The 19499-nt window shown below is 35.2% G+C and overlaps 1 protein-coding gene and 1 long non-coding RNA gene across 2 annotated transcripts in view; both read left to right on the top strand.

Moving 5' to 3' along the window:
- LOC123676225 overlaps positions 1 to 19499 on the top strand; it is a 70349-nt gene that overhangs the window by 8089 nt on the left and 42761 nt on the right. The window lies entirely within an intron of this gene.
- On the top strand, positions 3397 to 4621 carry LOC123676228. Its single transcript, XR_006746878.1, has 3 exons — positions 3397 to 3814; positions 3981 to 4122; positions 4447 to 4621. It is a non-coding gene; the product is annotated as an uncharacterized LOC123676228 (long non-coding RNA).

Raw genomic sequence — 19499 nt, 5'->3', positions numbered from 1 at the left:
GAAGTTTATTCATGGATAAATATACGGAACCACTGGTCGGATTTTGCCCATCAGCGAATTCAGTTTAAGTTTACGGAACAAGATCTCCAAAATATATTTTCTCCTTGTATTTGAGTGTTTTGGACTTTTTGGTCTCTACTTGTCGGATGAATATTTTGAAATTGTATTAAGAAAATATTCTACATCTGTTATTTTTTATTACAACATTTATTTTTTCCTTATACTATGACTTCCTCAGGTATTTATAAATATTGAAATCTGTGTACGTAGGAAAAAGAAATGTGCACAGATTTCAATTTTGATATACATGTTCAAATCGTTGTAAAATCTGTATTCAGTAATACTCACCAGAAGAAGTTATGGTAATATAATTGTCGTTGAGATACAAAAATTAACTAAAGTAAAATTATATAATTTCATTTATAATATTTTTTTTTTCGTTCAGCAATTTAACCATTTCTGTAATACATGAATTGATAGAAACAGATGAGTTCTAATAATTGAGAAGTTACGTGCTCCATCTGATAGGACAATCAATTCTCAATATGTCAAGTGGCCTTAGAGTAAAACGGTTCATCGACGTAACAAGAACGTGTTCCTCGAACACACTGATAAGATGAGAACATTTTGATTTATTCCTCCACATCTGAGTTGAATTTCATCAGGCAGAGAAGTTTTTTCATGGGATTTTCTGCTCCTCCGACCCGAGAATAATATTTTCATTATCGATTGATGAATAATGATTTCCGAACCGAATTATTCGAACGGGGATGGTTCACTCCCTCACCTGTGAAATATTTGCTATAATATGCGTGATCTGAATTGCGAATTAGGAAATTTCGATGGTTTAACAGAAAAAGTCAAGCACTATTGAAAGAAGGATGATGAGGATGACAAAAACATCTTGAAAAGAGTAGATAAAATGGGGAAAGCACCAGATACCATCAAATATATCTGTATACCACTATGAGGTTTCCAAGAGCTCAATTGGCGAGTAAATGAACAAAAACACAATAGTTCCTAATTTTAGGTCAGTGCTTTCCTAAAATATTTTTTGAAGGTGTTAAATAACAAGATCTTATTGGCCAATTGTGATCACCTCTTCGAGAAATAATACAGCTAGGAAACTTATCCTGCAAAATTGTAATTGTTTCGTTGCTTGTGTGGCACGTAGCGCTGTCTTGTTGAAAATGAACTAAGGCTTTATGCAAAATAAGGTGACATGTGAACACCACGGGATAAACCACAATATTCTCTCAGTTGTTTTTGAGCACACGGATTCGCTAACTTGTCCCTCAGCGCAAATTTTTCCATCAGTTTCTCTAATGGCGACCAAGAAGGATCTTACCCTTGTTTTTACCATTTTTGTAGTGAATTTTAACAACTTCATTGTTATAAATAGGTATAATAGCAACTTGAATAATGAGAAATACGGAAAGCTTTGACGTTAAGTCAGGAGCTTTCGAGAGCTCGTTCATTTATGCGCCATATGCGACCTTGGAGACCACATAACTGTATAATTGGCGCATAAATGACGAGCTCGTAAGCTCCTGACTTCACGTCACTACATTGCATTTTTTCCAATATTTTGTTAGAATTTCGTTGAAACTATTAATACACAATTTTGCACGAAGCTTGATATTATAATTTTTCATACATGCAAAATCTCAACGCGGTCGGATCTGTTGCCACTGAAATAACGTAACGAGCGTTCATTCAGTTAGTTAGTTAGTTCATTAGTGGTCAAGAGTGCTGTAGAGAATTAAGAGTGGGTTTTTTGTGATTACAAGTAGCGCTTAGCTTTTACCATATTACTAACATTTGTTTACATCATAGAGTAATAAACATAGATAGAGGAAGTATACACAATTTTTACATGTGTCCAACATGGTTAGATTACGTTGTCGGATTGTGATATATTTTCGAATCCGCAATTTGACTATATCATTATGAATGTAACGGGTGTTTTTGTTCGAGGTATATAACTTTAAGTTGGCATTACTGTTCAAATAGTGCAATTTTATTTCGAAAATAATGGTTCTGTGCGGATTACGTATCGCGCACTACGTCCATTTTATTTTGTTTAGCGATGAAGCGCACTTCTGGTTGAATGGCTACGTCAACTGCCGCATTTGGAGTGAAGCTAATCCTCAAGTGTATGTCGAAACACCGTTACATCCAGAAAAACTGACTGTTTGGTGCGTTTTATGGGCTGGCGGAATCATTGGTCCGTACTTCTTCAAAAACGATGATGGCCAGAACGTTACAGTCAATGGTGATCAGTATAGAGCCATGATTACTAACTTTTTCATTCCTGAATTGAACAACCATGATGTCCAGGAGCTGTGGTTCCAACAAGACTGCGCAATATGTCACACAGCTCGTGCCACAATCGATTCATTGAAAGACACGTTTGGTGACCGCCTAATTTCACGTTCTGGACCTGTGAATTGGCCTCCAAGATCTTGTGATGTAACACCGCTAGACTACTTTCTGTGGGGCTATGTAAAGTCATTGGTCTATGCGGATAAGCCACAAACCCTTGACCATTTGGAAGACAACATTCGCCGATATACGGCCACAAATGTTGGAAAAAGTGCATTGCAAATTTGAATATTTGGAATCCGATATTTTTTTTAATTGTCGAATTTATAATAAGCAGAATATTTATTATTTTCTGTATCTACCTGCTGAAATGAAAGGTTTGGCAACTTTTGTTCTCCTAGTGTTATCAGTTGTTGCACGTAGTTTGGCGAGCTTTAAGTTTATTTTCTGAATTTCTGATATATTTAGGTATTTCTTTCAATATATTTTGAGTTAATATCAAACGTTGATTCACTATGGGACATAAGAAGTGCGTTCTTTGTGGAGAAACACGCGAATTGAGTAAAATATCGTATCACTAATATGTTTTCATTTCCACGCGCTTAATGTCAAATATGATAGTTCATGTTGGGGACAAAATTTGCTTACTGAAAATGACACATGCTCCCTCTTTCTAAGTTTATTACTCTGAGAGTGACGAGGGTCAGCTTAAATTTTGCACAGTGCTCAGAATTGTTATTTCATTGATACCTAAAATCTCATTCCCGTTGGTTTTGCAGTCACAAAAAATTGGGTAATTTTTTTTTCGATTCCTCTTTTCATACATATCTCAAAAATGTACGAATTTCTTCCGTTTTTCGGAGGATTCTAAATCAGCATGCATAAAGAGTTCTTCCCAATTTTTTGTACACAGGAATCAATTCCACGATTCTACCGGATTCGTAGGATCTAATTTGACCATTAGTTACCATTTGTTTCAACCGATTCGGCTCCTCTGAGATATATTAGTGGCGTCGAGATTAATAGGTTAGTTTCGGTCTTGCCATGTCTGACGATTCGTTAGGTCTACACATAGAGTAAGTATATATAGAGGAGAAACTGAGGTACTAAACTCTGAAACAGTAATTTAGTTCCACCAACACCTTCCAGAGACCGCTCGCATCGCTGATTTTCTGTTTACCTCGAGAATTATTTACTTAACCTCAAAAATTTTCAGTTGATCCGTCGAACCTTATTTTTGGTAAGAGATTTATTATGTCGCAGTCAACTTTGAAATCCAACAAATATTGTGTTCCTAACTGTGGAGATATGTATAGTAAACGTCATCGTTTTCGAATGAAGAGAAGCAGCCAACAATTTTCAAACTTTGGCTCGAAAAAGTTAGTTATCCATTGCTCAACTCTAAAACTCCTCAACAAATTTGTAAGAAGTGAAATTAGATAGCCTTAAAGGAATTTGACAACTGCTATCCCTGAATTATTTCTTCCTGGTGAGTTAAATTTTGTTATATTTTCTTCTGTGTAAAAGTTAAACGATAAGCGATTATGTATAGTCCTCAAGGAGAAGTGCTAACCGTAGACGAATGTTTCGGCTGTCCATAAATATTATCTTTGTTTAAAAACTTACTTATTTACTTTTCTATTTATATTTCACAGGATCTTCAAATCAAGGGGAAGATGGAGAAGTTCATGACACTGAAGGAATACATCTCCAAAGTGATGTTGAGAGGGAAGCATCAACAGAGACTTTGAAGAATTTTAAGCACCCTCAGAAAACTTCAATAATATATAGAAAAAGGTTAACTGAAAATGAACGTTATCTATCAAAATGTCTGATTGATCAGAGTAGAAAACTGAGAATTATCCAAAAAAAGTTTCATCATACAAAGAGCGGCTAAAAAATGTAGAGAAACTTAATTCATCAGCAAATTTCAGTAGACTGATGAATTATGTTTCTCCAACAGCTTTTAATCGGGCACACTTTTGGAAGTAGTTGTGAGTTCCAACATTTTAAACAAATGGTATATTAAAGTTTTCAATTCTGATTGAGTCAATTAAGAACTATTTATTGCAATAAATTTGATGAAAATATAAGTACTTATGAATGTTTTGCTTCCTACAGATATCGAGGACAACAATTAATTGACACTAGAGGCTGTGGGCACTGCAGAGCTGATCATTTTTATGGATAAGCTGTTTGATAGCCTGAATATGCAATTGTGAAGGACACATTAAAAATTTGGCATACTAGAAATATTTAAAAAAATGTAAAATTTTAAATAGATGATTTTTTCATATGAATTTGTGTTTTCTCTGAACTTAAGCCTCTATTCTTGTCAAATATATTGGATGTGAAAGAACTCGTACAGGAATATAATGGTAATATAGCTCATTCAAAAAGAAATGCTTATTACCTTATTTCCGTACGTTGTTTATTTTCACATTCAAAATCTTGAATTGAATTGAAATATTTTCAATACAAAGCATTTCAAATTTTCGCGCGCTCATTTTATAATTTCACGAACAACCGAAAGAGGTCGCTGAAAGCAGTGTTAATTTTATCATGAGAGTTTCCATTCTATACATACTTGTTCTATGGGTCTACACAGACAATACTGAAATCCCATATGTGCAAGACGGCGTAAAGATTTTCTCCTGCAATAAAGTGACCCCAAATTAGTCATTTACTACCCCGTTCTGGTGAAGGCAATATATAGCGCCTGGAATGGATTTAACGGTAAAAAAGTTTCTTAACGAAGTCGTGCATCAAGTAGGGATGGGACATCAATCAGGATACTGTCGATACTTGACATTGATGTAAACATCTGAAGTGACCATCGATATCGGAGGAAACTAACCAATAAAACATGGATATTTTAGGTGTTTTCAAAAAAGGGGTTTCATTTTAATATTATAAAAAAAAGGATTATATTTTAAGAACGATCCAATGGATGTTTATTTCATTGTGAAGGGGAAGGTATGCCATTAATGATGACAAACGATATCAGCCAAATGACCGCCTCGGCTACGGTTACAGCTCTACATCCTTTTCATGAAATTTTCATGACCAATTCGCATATTTACGGTGTATGTTCTCGATTACTTCACTAATACCATTTTTAAGGTCTTGAATCGATTGTGGAGCATTGGCGCCGACCTTATCTTTCACGTGGCACCAAGGAAAAAATCTAAAGGTGTTAAATCAGAAGATCTCGGTGGCCAATTGTGATCACCTCTTCGTGAAATGAAACAGCCAGAAAGCTTTACTTGTAAAGAAGGTTCTTCACAACGACTCAAAATTGCTCTAGTTTTGAGAACTGTGGAATCTGAGAACGAATTCATCATAAGTGATTCGAACCTCATCGTATCAGACCATTTCCGGCTCAAAATTCGAAAAATACAGACATTGGGATGAAATGATCGGTTCGGTGTATCGAAATATAACGGGTGTTTTTTTTCGAAGTATATAACTTTAAGTTGGCATTACTGTTCAAGATGGCGACCGATTTAACAGCTGTCAAGTGATTTATTCTCAGTTTGATTTCGAAATTCATCATGAATAGACTCACGCCTGAACAACGCTTGCAAATAGTGCAATTTTATGTCGAAAATAATGGCTCTGTGAGGAATACGTATCTCGCACTACGTCCATTTTATTTTGTTTAGCGATGAAGCGCACTTCTTGTTGAATGGCTACGTCAACAAACAAAACTGCCGCATTTGGAGTGAAGCTAATCCTCAAGTGTATGTCGAAACACCGTTACATCCAGAAAAACTGACTGTTTGGTGCGTTTTATGGGCTGGTGGAATCATTGGTCCGTACTTCTTCAAAAACGTTACAGTCAATGGTGATCGGTATAGAGCCATGATTACTAACTTTTTCATTCCCGAATTGAACAACCATGATGTCCAGGAGCTGTGGTTCCAACAAGACGCAACATGTCACACAACTCGTGCCACAATCGATTTATTGAAAGACACGTTTGGTGACCGCCTAATTTCACGTTTTGGACCTGTGAATTGGCCTCCCAGATCTTGTGATTTAACACCGCTAGACTACTTTCTATGGGGCTATGTAAAGTCATTGGTCTATGCGGATAAGCCACAAACCCTTGACAATTTGGAAGACAATATTCGCCGTATTATTGCCGATATACGGCCACAAATGTTCGAAAAAGTCATCGAAAATTGGACGTCCAGATTGGACTACATTCGAGCCAGCCGCCAGGCGGCCATATGCCAGAAATCATATTTAAAATGTAATGCCAGATTATCTTGCGGATAAATAAAATTCATGTCAATCGAATAATCCATCATTGTTTTATTGCAATTTAAAGTTCTATAGCTCTAAAAAAACTCCCTTGTGTTGTGTGAAGCGTTGTTCAGGCGTGAGTCTATTCACGATGAATTGCCAAACCAAACTGAGAATAAATCACTTGACAGGTGTTGAATCGGTAGCTATCTTGAACAGTTATGCCAACTTAAAGTTATATACCTCGAAAAAAACATCCGTTACAACAATTTTTTTTTCGATTACCATTTTAAGGACGTCGATGTAAGAGTATCGATAACAAACATCGATGTTGGAGGCGTCTTATCCCTAGAGTCAAGCGGTGTCAACATCGAGATTAAATTCAGATCTCCCTTCGGTTTAGTTAGAATGAACCGTTATTACACAATCTCATCTCAATACAAGGGAGGGAATTTTCTAATAAAGAAAATTTGCTTCGTTCACTCAAAGTGTATACCTAACAAAGTTTCAGGGGAAGGTAATTGTGGATCCTAAATTGAAACGAAAGTGATCGCGACAATAGTAACAATAAAGGTCTTTAAAACCCTCAAATGTAGGAAATATAACCAATGGAAATATTTTAGTTCAAAAATATACAATTCGTATTTCCACTTGTTGAATTGTAATGATTTCTTGAAAATTGCTTTTGTCTTGAATATGAAATGGAGATTTGGAGATTCGGTGACATTTTATATCCTCTATGTCTACAATCTTATTTGTGGGAATATCTGTCAACAATGCTCATATCAGTTCTGTTGTGATTGCTGTGAATTGTTTTGTTTGTGGAGTGAAAACTTTTCTTAAATCATTGTGCCAGGTGAAATATCATCACAGAAACGCAATTTGAGCTAAAATCTACCAGCTATATTCTGGTAGTACCTACTCTAAGGTAAGAAGCCATGATCAGTGAATTAAATAATTGATTTCAGTTTGAATTCATTAATGGATCCTAAAGTGAACCGAAAATCATACTGATTAAAGTCATAAAGAAGGTATTGTGAAACTCACAATAAATGTTGGAAATAAAACTGAAAACGAATAAATTGAATCTTTAGCTGAGTACACTACTCAACAGTGGAAACATTTCGGGATCAAAAATATATAACTCGTAATTACACTGAAATTAAAATTGCTTTTGTTTTGGAGATTCGGTGATTTTATATTTTCTATGGTCGAGAAACTTGTTTGTCATATAGATTGTTCATTTCTGTTGTGATTACTGTGGATTTTTAATGTTGTTTGAGAAGACAATAACAGAAACTCAAATTGAGCTTCTTGAGGATTAAATCTACTAGCTACATTCTGGTACGAAGGTAGGAAATCATGATGTGTTATTTGTTTCGTGTACCTATGTGTTGTAACTTGTAACGAATGTTCAATTATTTAACCAAAATCGCTGAAAAAATGGCCAATTTCAAGATAACGTACGTACTACCATCCACAAAAATCTACAAAAACTGATTTTTAACTTTAATTGATCATTTCTAAAAGACTCAAACAATAAGATTTTTTGTGAAAAATTATTTGAGTGTTTGATAAATTTTCTTCCTGAAATTTTCAATTAATTACCATTTGAAAGCATTATAATATACTACGCCAATTTTTTTACTTTCATTTATCATGAATGTGAAAATTTGAAAAATTAATTTGTGTAGATTTTTGTCGATAGTATTGTCTTTGTACTCGATTATCTCTAAAATAGAACATTCTATGAAAAAATTAAAGTTTCAATGAAGCTCCGTTGATTTTTAAAATGGAACAGTTTTTTCGAAAAACGACAGTAGTGAAGATTTCCAATAAAAAAAGGATCATCGCACCCTTATATCTACGCCACTGGATAAGTTCGACAGAAGATACTTACCTAATTCGAAATATTTCATTATCAAGACTTCAATACACAAAAATTAAAACAATGAATTCAATAATATTAGAGTTAAAAGTAAAAAACTGTATCTCGAAAACTAATCTCGTAAGGATATATGTTTCTCTATTTCAGTATCGTAATGAGTTCATTACAGTTCTAAAAAACAGTGCTGTAATGAACTCATTACAGCATCGTTTTCAGTTATATTTTTCTTTTTGTGTTTGTCTATACTGACTTTCAATCACATTCCAACAAACGTCAATAATTGTCAATATAATATAATTTGGATATAGTGAAATGATTTGCAACATTATTCGCAATTTCTCTTCATTCTGGTGGTGTTAAATGTATTTCGTCAGACATAATTTACGTATTCAATGCCTAATTGAAAATTATTTCAAAATTCGAATCGTACAATACATATTCGAATTCCGTAATCTGTCAATGTTCGTAACAGTCACACCAACTGCCAAGATACAATACAAAAGTCACTAGGATATATAATCTGAATTTTTCATTGAATTTCGACAATATTTCACAAAACTTGACTGAAATAGAGAAAATATCGTCTAATACTCGTTGCAGAAGGCAATTCCAACACTCATGCGTTCCAAAACTCGCTCCTTCGTCGCTCGTTTTTGAATTTCGCATTCGTGTTGGAATAGGAGCCCATTTGTGCAACTTGTTTTAGAATATAATATTATATAAACTTTTTTCATGAAAAGAGTTGTTCTATCCGACGTCAAAGTTATTGCACTAAAATCTGAATCACCCTGTACTTTCCAAAATTTGGAGAAGCACTTTTTTAAGCTTGGTACTAACGAAAAAAAAAGGGTATGGCAAATTGTCTGTGCGCCAGGTCCGGGACTTATTGAGTGATATGGTAATAATAAGCAGGACAGTGTAAATCCTAGATTGAAAATCTAGTAGTAAATCCATCAAGAAACAATTTATACTTTCTGAAGTGTCCGAGAAATGAAATATATGTCGCCAATATTCCCCAACAAACATTCCTAATCGATAAAATTCCCAAGGAAAAGTAAGTATTCAATTCATCAACTAAAAATATCTGAAAAAATCCCTACTCTGACTATAATTCTATTGGGGAAAATTTTACTCAGAGCTTAGGAGGTCACTCCGAAATGTTTACATCGTGTTTTTTATTGGACGAAACTACCAAGATCGTATAAGACGTTGCCTGGCTCAACTAGTTCAGACAATTTAACTTCAGATATATATCTCCCTGCCTAATGCCAACAGAACCGAATTTTCTATTCCGAGTTAGGGGATCGCAAACTAATAAAAGTTAATGAGGGATGTTGAAGTGTAGAACTTAATAATTCAACGAGTAATTAAAGGCTCCGAAACGTCGTTCATTATAAATTATTAGGGTTCTCCTAACATAGAGGTCAGAATATCTAAAAATCCTTTTACAGAGATTTTACGTTCACCTTGCATTATTTTCATGATTTACATTATAGGATTGAAATTTTCTCAGAGCCATATTTAGCATCTATCAACCACGATTTTAATACGCAAATCTGTTACTTTAGGGCGTGATAAAAAGAAATCCATTATTCTTGCATGAAAAAGAAGACTTCAATTCGATTTAGGTCAAATATGCACCGTTAATAATATCAATACCCTCTCTCATAGAAGACTTCTTTCCTATTGGCAAAAAATTGAGACAGCCGATTTTCACAAGTCTCTGTTGGAACGAATTTTTCGACAAAATTGTTCGTCATGGACAGGAACAGACGGTAATCACTTGGTGCAAGGTCTGGACTATAAGGTGGATGCAAAAGAACCTCCAAACCAAGCTCCCGGAGCCTCTGGCAGTTCACTATCCTTGTGTGTAGTCTGGCCGGTCTGGCGTCCTGATGGAACATAATTCTTCTCCTATTGGCCAAATCTGGCCGCTTCAGGGCGATTGGTCCAATTTTTGACAGTTTAGTTCCGAGTAAACAGTTGTGCCATAAGGGAACAGCTCAAAGTAGATAATTCCCTGCTAATCTCACCAAACACAGCAAAACTTTCCTGGTCGTCAATCCTAGTTTTTCCATCGGCTCACCGTGTTTCGACCACGACCGTATTCGCTTGACGTTGTCGTAAGTCGTAAGCGGATGAGCTTGCAAAAAGTGCATCACGGTTAAGACCTGCTGGACCTGAGCCTTTCTGTGAGATAGGAAAAGACCAATACAAAGCTGCGGTCCAGCTATGGGAGTTGAACAGTCGGACAATCCACTGGACTAACACTCCTAGACTTGCTCAGGCAAACAAATTCGTGAAGATTTCACCTACTTACACCAGAAAGCTCCTGAAGCTGTCGCGAGCAGAGCTTCGGGTGATGAGGGGCACTGTCGGTACAAACATCATTTGTACCGTATGGGTAAGTCAGCAGACGAGATTTGCAGGCTCTGTGGATCGGAAGTAGAAACGGCTGAACACTTGATATGCAAGTGTCCAGAGCTGGCTGGCCTAAGAACCATTCACATGGGCAAGCCGGTCCTGGATACCAGAGAGGTAATGGCCAAGGCCCCTAGGGAGGTTGTCAATTTTATTAACGTCGTTGACGACCTCCCTGGGTTTCTATGAATGAGTAGGGTAGTGAACAAAAGATCTGCATGGTCGCAGTTCCCGGAAGACTTACCGAAGCAAAACGACCCCAGTTCAAATAATAATAATAAAAATAAAGTCGTAAGATCCACTTTCCTTCACCAGTCACCAACCGCTTCACAAATGGATCGATTTTGTTGGGTTATTATTTGTTTTTGCGTTAACTCGTATGGTACCCATACATCGAGCTTTTTCTTTAGACCAACCTTATGCAAATGGTTCCAAAAGGTTTTTTGTGCAATTTTTAGATCTTGGACAATAAAACAGATCTTACAAGACGGTCGGACTCGACAATATCCATGATTTCATCGACATTTTCCACAATTGGTCTTCCAGTGCGTGGTGCATCTTTGAGATCAAAATTACCGGAACGGAATCGACGAAACCAGAATTGCGCATGATTGGCTGGTACAGTGTCAGGACCATAAACACTATTTACATTTTCAGGCGCCTGTCTTGCATTTTCGAACAGATCACTAAACGATTTTTTTTGGAAATATTCCATTAATTTCAATAAAAATATGGTGAATTAGAGAAAAAAAGTATATAACTCGTACCAAAGGCTCAATATATTCCACAAGTTCATTCAAAACTAAAACTGGTGGAAGAATATCAATGCCGTCTGCACTTTTATTAAAAATAACTATTAATATATTGACAACCACTTGACGTCCATTAAGTTGGTCTCTAAAAAATGCCTTTTGAGTGAAATTTTCTGGCTGGTATTTGATGTGTTTATCAGATGAGTGATTCAAAAAGACTTCCATCCTATATCGAAGAAGCAGTGCTGGATATTGGTAAAGTATAAGTTCTTTTAGCGTCTGAATTATTCTTCGAAAAAATGCATTCCGTAATAAAATTTGAGTTGTGTAATGAGCTTCATTACGTAACAGAAAATTCAGTGGTCAAATAGCTTCAAGGTACAGCCTTAGATAAATGCCTTTCAGAGTTGCGAGTGAAGCACAATTATATCTACTAATAATTATTATTCCAAACTTGTTAGTTGAATTATACCTAGTTGAACAGTGCTTTAATATGCTCGTTAAATCATTAGTCAAACAGACTTGCTTTAACAATACCCCGTTCCTCTATTTGTAAAACATCCCACTGAATGTTGAACTCACTCACATTTACCATCCATATTTGTTTTTCTAAGAGAAGTCTCTAGTTTCCTCGCTTCCTCTATTCTACTTGGAGATGATGCAGATGAAATGAAACAAGATGACAGATGCCTCAACAGTCGAAATAATGATCCCAAACAAAAAATTGAAATGTACGAATACAGCTTATCCAAGTGGAAATTGAGAGTTTCCAAGAGAATTATGTTATGTCGTTTAGGGTTAGAACTGCAAATAAATGCAGAAATGCAGGATACAATGCTAATTTCCTATTCATGTATTCCTGAATTTCAGTTCCGGTAATTTTATTGGGATATTTACTCATTGCTTATGTGAGCTGGTTGAAGATGTTGACTCCGTTCGTTTTTCTTGAATTCATGATCAGAAAATTGGATTATTATGGTAAACAATATCGTCGTATTTTTCACAGTCTCGTTTAAACCCTTGTGCAACATAAGCTCAAAGGTTTCGCGAATTACGAGAATTTTTTATTGTGTTATGTCATCCTTTCAAGTACGGGACGGTTGTTTGAACATCATGCATGATAACGAGACTACAGAGAACATGAAATATTTTACTGCACTGTAAATAATAGCGATGTTCGATGGTTTTTATCCCTCTCTTGCTTCTCTCGGAAGTTTAGGGCTTGTACGAGATAGGAGAACTGGCTGTATTATGTGTAGGTGTAGGTTTTGTAACAACAGCGAATGAATGAACGGTCTCTATCAATCAGGGAATTTCTTTTACGTCACGCGGAGCGAAACTTGACCTGATAAAAGGAAAACAATTGTGTTTCTGTTTGAGTCGATCATCTATAATTCTATTAAATTGGGATAATGAAACACCGGATTTCTTAACTAATATATTCAATTTGGCTGTACAAGTTATATGTTTACAAGGTAACAGCTACTAGCGTACTGAATATGATACCCCTATTTTCTTGGGATGTTAAGTGTCGCTTTGGATTTTGCATACCAAAGCGCAATCCAAGTCCCTGATTGGTCCACGTCTTCATTCCTTGCCCTAAGATGTGACTTCAGGATGACCATATGTAGCGCCAAGGATGTTCCAGTTCTATTTTTAGCCCTCGCTGTACCTGCAGGGGTTGGTTTTTCGACCTAAATGCGTCTTTCTGAATATTCAACTGCCCGTAAAGTTTACGTGAAATCCACTTGACGCAACATATTGCCTGAACTGGTAGACATATGAACGAACTGGTGAAAATAGAAGCAGAATAAATTCGGATTAAAACTACTACATCAACAGAAGATAAGATACACCGATTTTTCATAGTGCCTCATCACCAGCACCCAAACTGAACCAATCAGAACGGGATGAACAACATATTTAAACCTTTGATATTCTTCCACGAGTTCAAAATTCAAAAACGAGCCACGTGGTGAGTTTTCGAATTGGGATTCACTGCTTGACTTGATATACAAGCTACTTGGCTTGATATTCAAGCTACCTGACTTGAGCTTGACTTGACATCAACTCAATTTCGAGTAGTAGTTTCTCAATGTCAAGTCAAGTACTTAATCAGTATTTGACATAACATTGAAAAACTACTACTTGACTTGAATTTGAGTTGATTTCAAGTGAAGCTCAAGCTTCTAACACTAAAATTTCTAACACTCGATCATTCAAAAATAAGTATTCATGGCTTGGCTTGATATTCAAGCTACTCGACTCAAGTCAATTTATTCATTAAGTACTAGATTAAACATTGAAAAACTAATACCTGACTTGAACTTGCGTTGATTTCAAGTCAAGTTCAAGCCAAGTAGCTTGAGCTTGACTTGAACCTAATAGCTTGAATATCAAGCCCAGTCGTGAATTCCTATTTTTGAATGAACTGATGTTAGCATGAGCCATCTATAGGTATGAGTATTATACATTATTTTCTCTAATTCACCGAACTTTTATTGTAGTTAATGGTATATTTACATAAATATCGTTTAGTGATTTTTGCATTGAACAATGTGGGTTGGCAGAACAGTTTTCTGTATCACAAATTTGACAGATAATAGATAAATCTAAGATGCGTAGAAAACCTGGTGTGTCTACTTACGAGTATATCTACCTGTAAAATTTTCAGACAAAACAGGAGATTTTTCAGATTTATACCTACTTGATTTCGAGGGATTTTATTTAACATTTCTCTCAATTCTCGGCTCCCGTGACTTTTGAGTATAGAAAAATAATATTTTATATTCTATGCTCGTAACAATCTTTTGAACTTTGTCATTATATTCCATTCATTTCATTAAAAATTCAATAGGAACTGAATTTTAATTTATTGCGAAAGTTTGTAAAGTCTGAAATCAGTATTTCCTTTTTGAACGGCGCCAGGCAGATAGCGGGAATTCGAAAATTTTTGAGGAGCGCCACCTTACAGAACTCTGGTGAAGCAGAACACCAAAGCAACAGATGGGCCTCTCAAAAAGTCTGAAACAAAATCGAATCAGTGCACACACCAGGGACTCTATGCATCTTAGATAAATCTGTGGCAGGAAAGTTCCGAGTATCAACATATAATAATAAAATATAACCATGAAATCTGTGAGAATTTGAAATATTCTTGCACGATTTTTTTCTGCAAGATATGGCGGAATGATCTACATAACAGTGGGTATTAGTAATTATATAATATATATTATAATTAGAAAAAATATTAATATGACTACAATGAGTTTGAAGTAATCCAGTGTCGATTACAATAAAAAATCATTCCTAACCTAACATAAGATTCGTTTTTACTCTCTCTTAATTTTAAAAGTAACTTGACAGCACCGAAGAATCTCATATGGTAGTTGTTTTGGAAGATGCTGTAAATATTAGATATAATAAAAAAGTGAAAAATACGAAGGGGCGCTTTTGTAAACATTTACCGAAAAGTATATAATGGAGGCTGGGAAGTGGAAAACGAGCAACAATTAGGTAAGACTGCAGTTTTTTATTAAAATTCGGGAGATTAATGTTCGAAAAGTCCAAGCCTTGATGCGGGATGAACCGAGAAGAACGCGTATTGTTGAAGACTATGTACCCTTACATTCAAATTAAAATAAGAATTAATGTTTATGAAACTTTTAATTAATCCTGTTCTGAAAAAGTGCCGTAAAATCTTGTTTTCTTCCTGAAATTATATGAAGGAATTTGTGCCAAAACTTTTGAGGCACGTTATTCACCCAGGAGCTTCTGACCTGTAGCTTCGATAGAAGTGAATCTAGTCTATTCTTTCCTGGAACAGCAATTTAAAATGGAATCGTATTTTTCCTGAAAATTCGACTCGGTTTCATGTGGAAATTTTTCTTCCTCTATTGCCAGCAACACTAGAATATTTCATGACAAAATAAGCTCCATACTTATAAAATATGCAGCATATCTTGACAAATTCAAACTGTCTCCATCCGTACGCTGACCTTGCTCCCGAATTATATAATACTGGATGCTATCAAAACCTCCAGGGCATGAGGTCGAATGAGAACATAACTTGGAAGGTTGCTACTTTTATGTCTAACTCTCCTTATGGCAAAAACGCTCCCTTATTCCCGTTATCCTGAAAAAAAGTCGAAACGCCGATACATGCACATTCCGACCTCGAGCAATGGAATGAAATATCCCTAAGAAACATCAGTTGGGAAAGTCAATATCAATCTATATGGAATATAATATCGAATTTTCACGCGGAGTGTACATAAAAAGAATATTCATGTGGGGAAATTCCAAGATATGAATCGCTCGAGGGTAAGTTCCGGGAATGTTTGAGGTATTTTTTTTTGACATGTTCCCGCTTTTGGCTTTGGGTTCAATATTTACAAGGGCGAAGCTATGAAATTATCACTGAAATTTGTTAGTTGTATTGAGACAACATATATGAATCCAAAAACAAATTTTCAGTCAAATTTATTTATAATTAAAGAAATTATAAGAAAAAAATTTTTTTAAGAAAGTCACAAAACACCTCTATACAGGGTGAAACAAGAAAACCATTAGTTAAAATCTTTCGAAGAAACACTTGAGAGACACTGAAAATTTTATGATCATGCTTTTTTGGTAGAGATAAATTCTTGAAAAAAGCTTCAGATTCGTTCTACGTTTCACTTCCTGTTCAACCAGAAATAATATCAACTTCAGTTTTTTCATTCATAATTAGAATACTCATTGAATTCTACATTGCTTCAATCTTTCATTTGCATGTTTTTCCCACAAAATTGATGAGAAATTTGAAAAAATCTTCAAGTTTTGTCAAAAAGTGTTTCATTCCAATGTCAATGATAACATTGATATTTTTACATGAATATTTCTAATTTTCTAGCTTGTATCAGAACCATACCATTGCTTCTTTCTCATCCGTTGATTAAAAATTCTATTTAATATACAGGCTGTTTCGAATTCAATGTCAGTCATGACAGAAACCTCAAAACTCATTTTTTTTCTAATGATTATCCATTTTTTTATTGGTCAGGTGTAATCTACGTCAAAAATATTGTATGAGTGTGTACTACTGCTTTAAAATTCTTATTTCCCGAGATATTCGGTAAAATCTATTTACCTTTTTAGGAATTCCCCGATTTCTTCTTTCCAAGAGTAAGGGCGAAAAAAACAATTCAATAACGATTAAGTTTTTGATTACGAATGTTCCATATGTTCTCCGTTTTCTTCGAGGAATTTAAAAAAAAATTCTATAATAGATTGTCCTGCAGCTCAACAAATTTTGGCTGGATCCACACTGTTAAAAGCTGCAAATATTTTAATTCTCAGATCGTGGTAATTCATAACATGCTCATTATAAACTAATTCCTAGATCCGATTCCATAAATATATAGTCTAAAGGAGAGAGATCCGGTGATCGAGCTGGCCAAAGAAAAGAACCTCTATTTCCCCACCAACGATCTTCAAATGAGATTTTTTTTCAGATTTCAGACAACTTTTCTGTTAAAAATATGTAAATGATACATTAAAGCAATGTAGAATTCCATGAGTAATTTGGTTATAAATAAAAAAACTGGTTGTTACAGTAAAATATAAAAATGAAAGTTGGTATCATGTCCAGTGAAATCGGAAGTCGAACGAATCTGAAGTATTTTTCAGAATTTATCTCTCCCAACAAAGCTCAACTATAAAGCTTCAAGTGTACATCTCGAGTCTTTCTTTCAAATATTTTAAACAACGGCCTTCGTGAATTAAAAAAGTTATGCAAAAAGAAAAATCACACTGTATAAGAAACTTAGAATATATATAATCATAATAATGTTTATTGATTAAATCCTACATGATGTCGGGTTAGTCAAAAGGAATAGAGTTTGGCCAAAGCCGATCTTCCACTCTTCCTTATATAAAAAAAAGTTGCACATTGATAATCTTAGTTGTGTGTAACAAAATACAAAAAAAAAACACAATAACCTATTTGATACAATAATCCCTATTTCAAACAATAAGCCCGCAAGAACACAAAAAACCTCCAATGAAAAATCAGAATAAATCACAATATTCTTTCCTTTTTTTTACATCGTGTGTAATAAAAAATTTTTTTATTCTCTTCCTGAACGACGTCTCAGAAGGTGGCAGAAAATCAAAAATTTCATTCAGGAGCATTGAAGGCGAAGCATCCCCGAATCTTAGCTGTTCTATGCTGAGGAATTGTGTAAGTGTTCGCCCTTACATTGATATCGAGTATTTGAGGGTAATTCGGAAACAGCTCGATGTCCTCTACTCACAATATTCATTTTTTTCTACCGGAAAAATTTTACCATTTAGTGTTTTGTTACAAATTAACAGGAGAGTGCTCTCTCGAATGAATGGAAACTATGGTTCCATGTGGATGTTTCATTTTCACAAAACCTCTCAAGTGTGGCATTTAGGCCTACATCATCTAACTATTCATCATTCAAATTCCCTTCACAGCAACCCTCTCACTAATAGGATCTGATGTAATTATGAACTATGGATTCAGTGAAGGATCATGGCAGGTTCCAGTTCACCATGACATTACCTTATTAATCGCAGATTGGTTTGTAATTCAGGGGTATCCTATCACATTATAGTTACAATATATTGATTGGTATTATACACCTGCTTATACCATTGGTGACCGATAAAATAGGAACATTTCTTAGAAGAGATAACATAGAACCAATTTACCAATCAACCCAAAAACTGGAACAAGTCTTAAGAGGAGCTTGAGTTAAAATTGATCTGAATTGACAAACGTTTACATTGCGACTCCAAAAAAAAGCATTCGAACTCGAGTCCATAGACACACCAACTAAATCAAACAGATAAATCCACACAAACATGTTGTTTTCGACAGACCCAACCTGTTATTCCCAAAGACTAAAATTCCCCCAAATATAAAGAATTGAAATTTGGCATTCAGACAATTTTTCAATTCCGGAAAAAGTACCTCCTCGATGGCTTAGTGGTTTGAGCATCGAACTAGTTATTCGGAGGTTACGGGTTCGAGTCCCGCTCGAGGAGGTACTTTTTCCCGAATTGAAGCACTGATGTGAAATATGACCTATTGAGCCTTTGAGAAGATATATGTACAGGGTGGGTAAATAAGCGAGGTAAGCGGCTTTATCTCAGGATCCACTCACCGTAGAGACTTGCGGTAAAAAATTTTACCAATAAAGTATACAAGAGAACACACTGGAAATTGTTTTGAAGTTCATACCTCTACCGCTAGGGGGCGTAATAGCTACCGTCGAGTAGAAAAATGAATTTTACTCGAAAATGTTTCATATGAAGTTGAAGAAAAAAATATCATCACTGTAATCCTTGGAAAATTCTCTATCTTTTTGAATTGCCACTTTCGATTTTACGACATCAAATAAGGGTAGGTGAAAGGGTGAAATCTGACAGATTGAAACGACTGTAACTTCAGTTTGGCTCAACATTTTTAAGCAAATTGATCTCGTCTGAAAGATAATATCTTGTTGATTGAGGACAAAATATAGTCATGATAAATTTGTTTTTGCTGCTTCCGATAGGGGGCGTTAAGTCAGAAGTTCATTGTTTTGTTCATTTTACTTCGAAATTTCAAATGTAATGATAGGATTTTCTTAACAGAAACAGAAGTTCTATCAAATTTGTATGAAAAAACTAAAAGGTCCCAAAGCGATAGCTTCAGGCGTTCTGGAGTTACGGACGAAAAAAGATATTCTTCAAGTGATGCACTGAAAAACTAAATTGTGTCTTCTTTCGGTCATAACTCCAGAACGCCTGTAGCTATCGCTTTGCGACCTTTTAGTTTTTTCATACAAATTTGATAGGATTTCTGTTTC

This window comes from Harmonia axyridis, chromosome 3 (genome assembly GCF_914767665.1).
Source record: "Harmonia axyridis chromosome 3, icHarAxyr1.1, whole genome shotgun sequence".
Lineage (NCBI taxonomy): Eukaryota > Metazoa > Arthropoda > Insecta > Coleoptera > Coccinellidae > Harmonia > Harmonia axyridis.
This window is presented reverse-complemented; position numbering and strand designations above follow the sequence as displayed.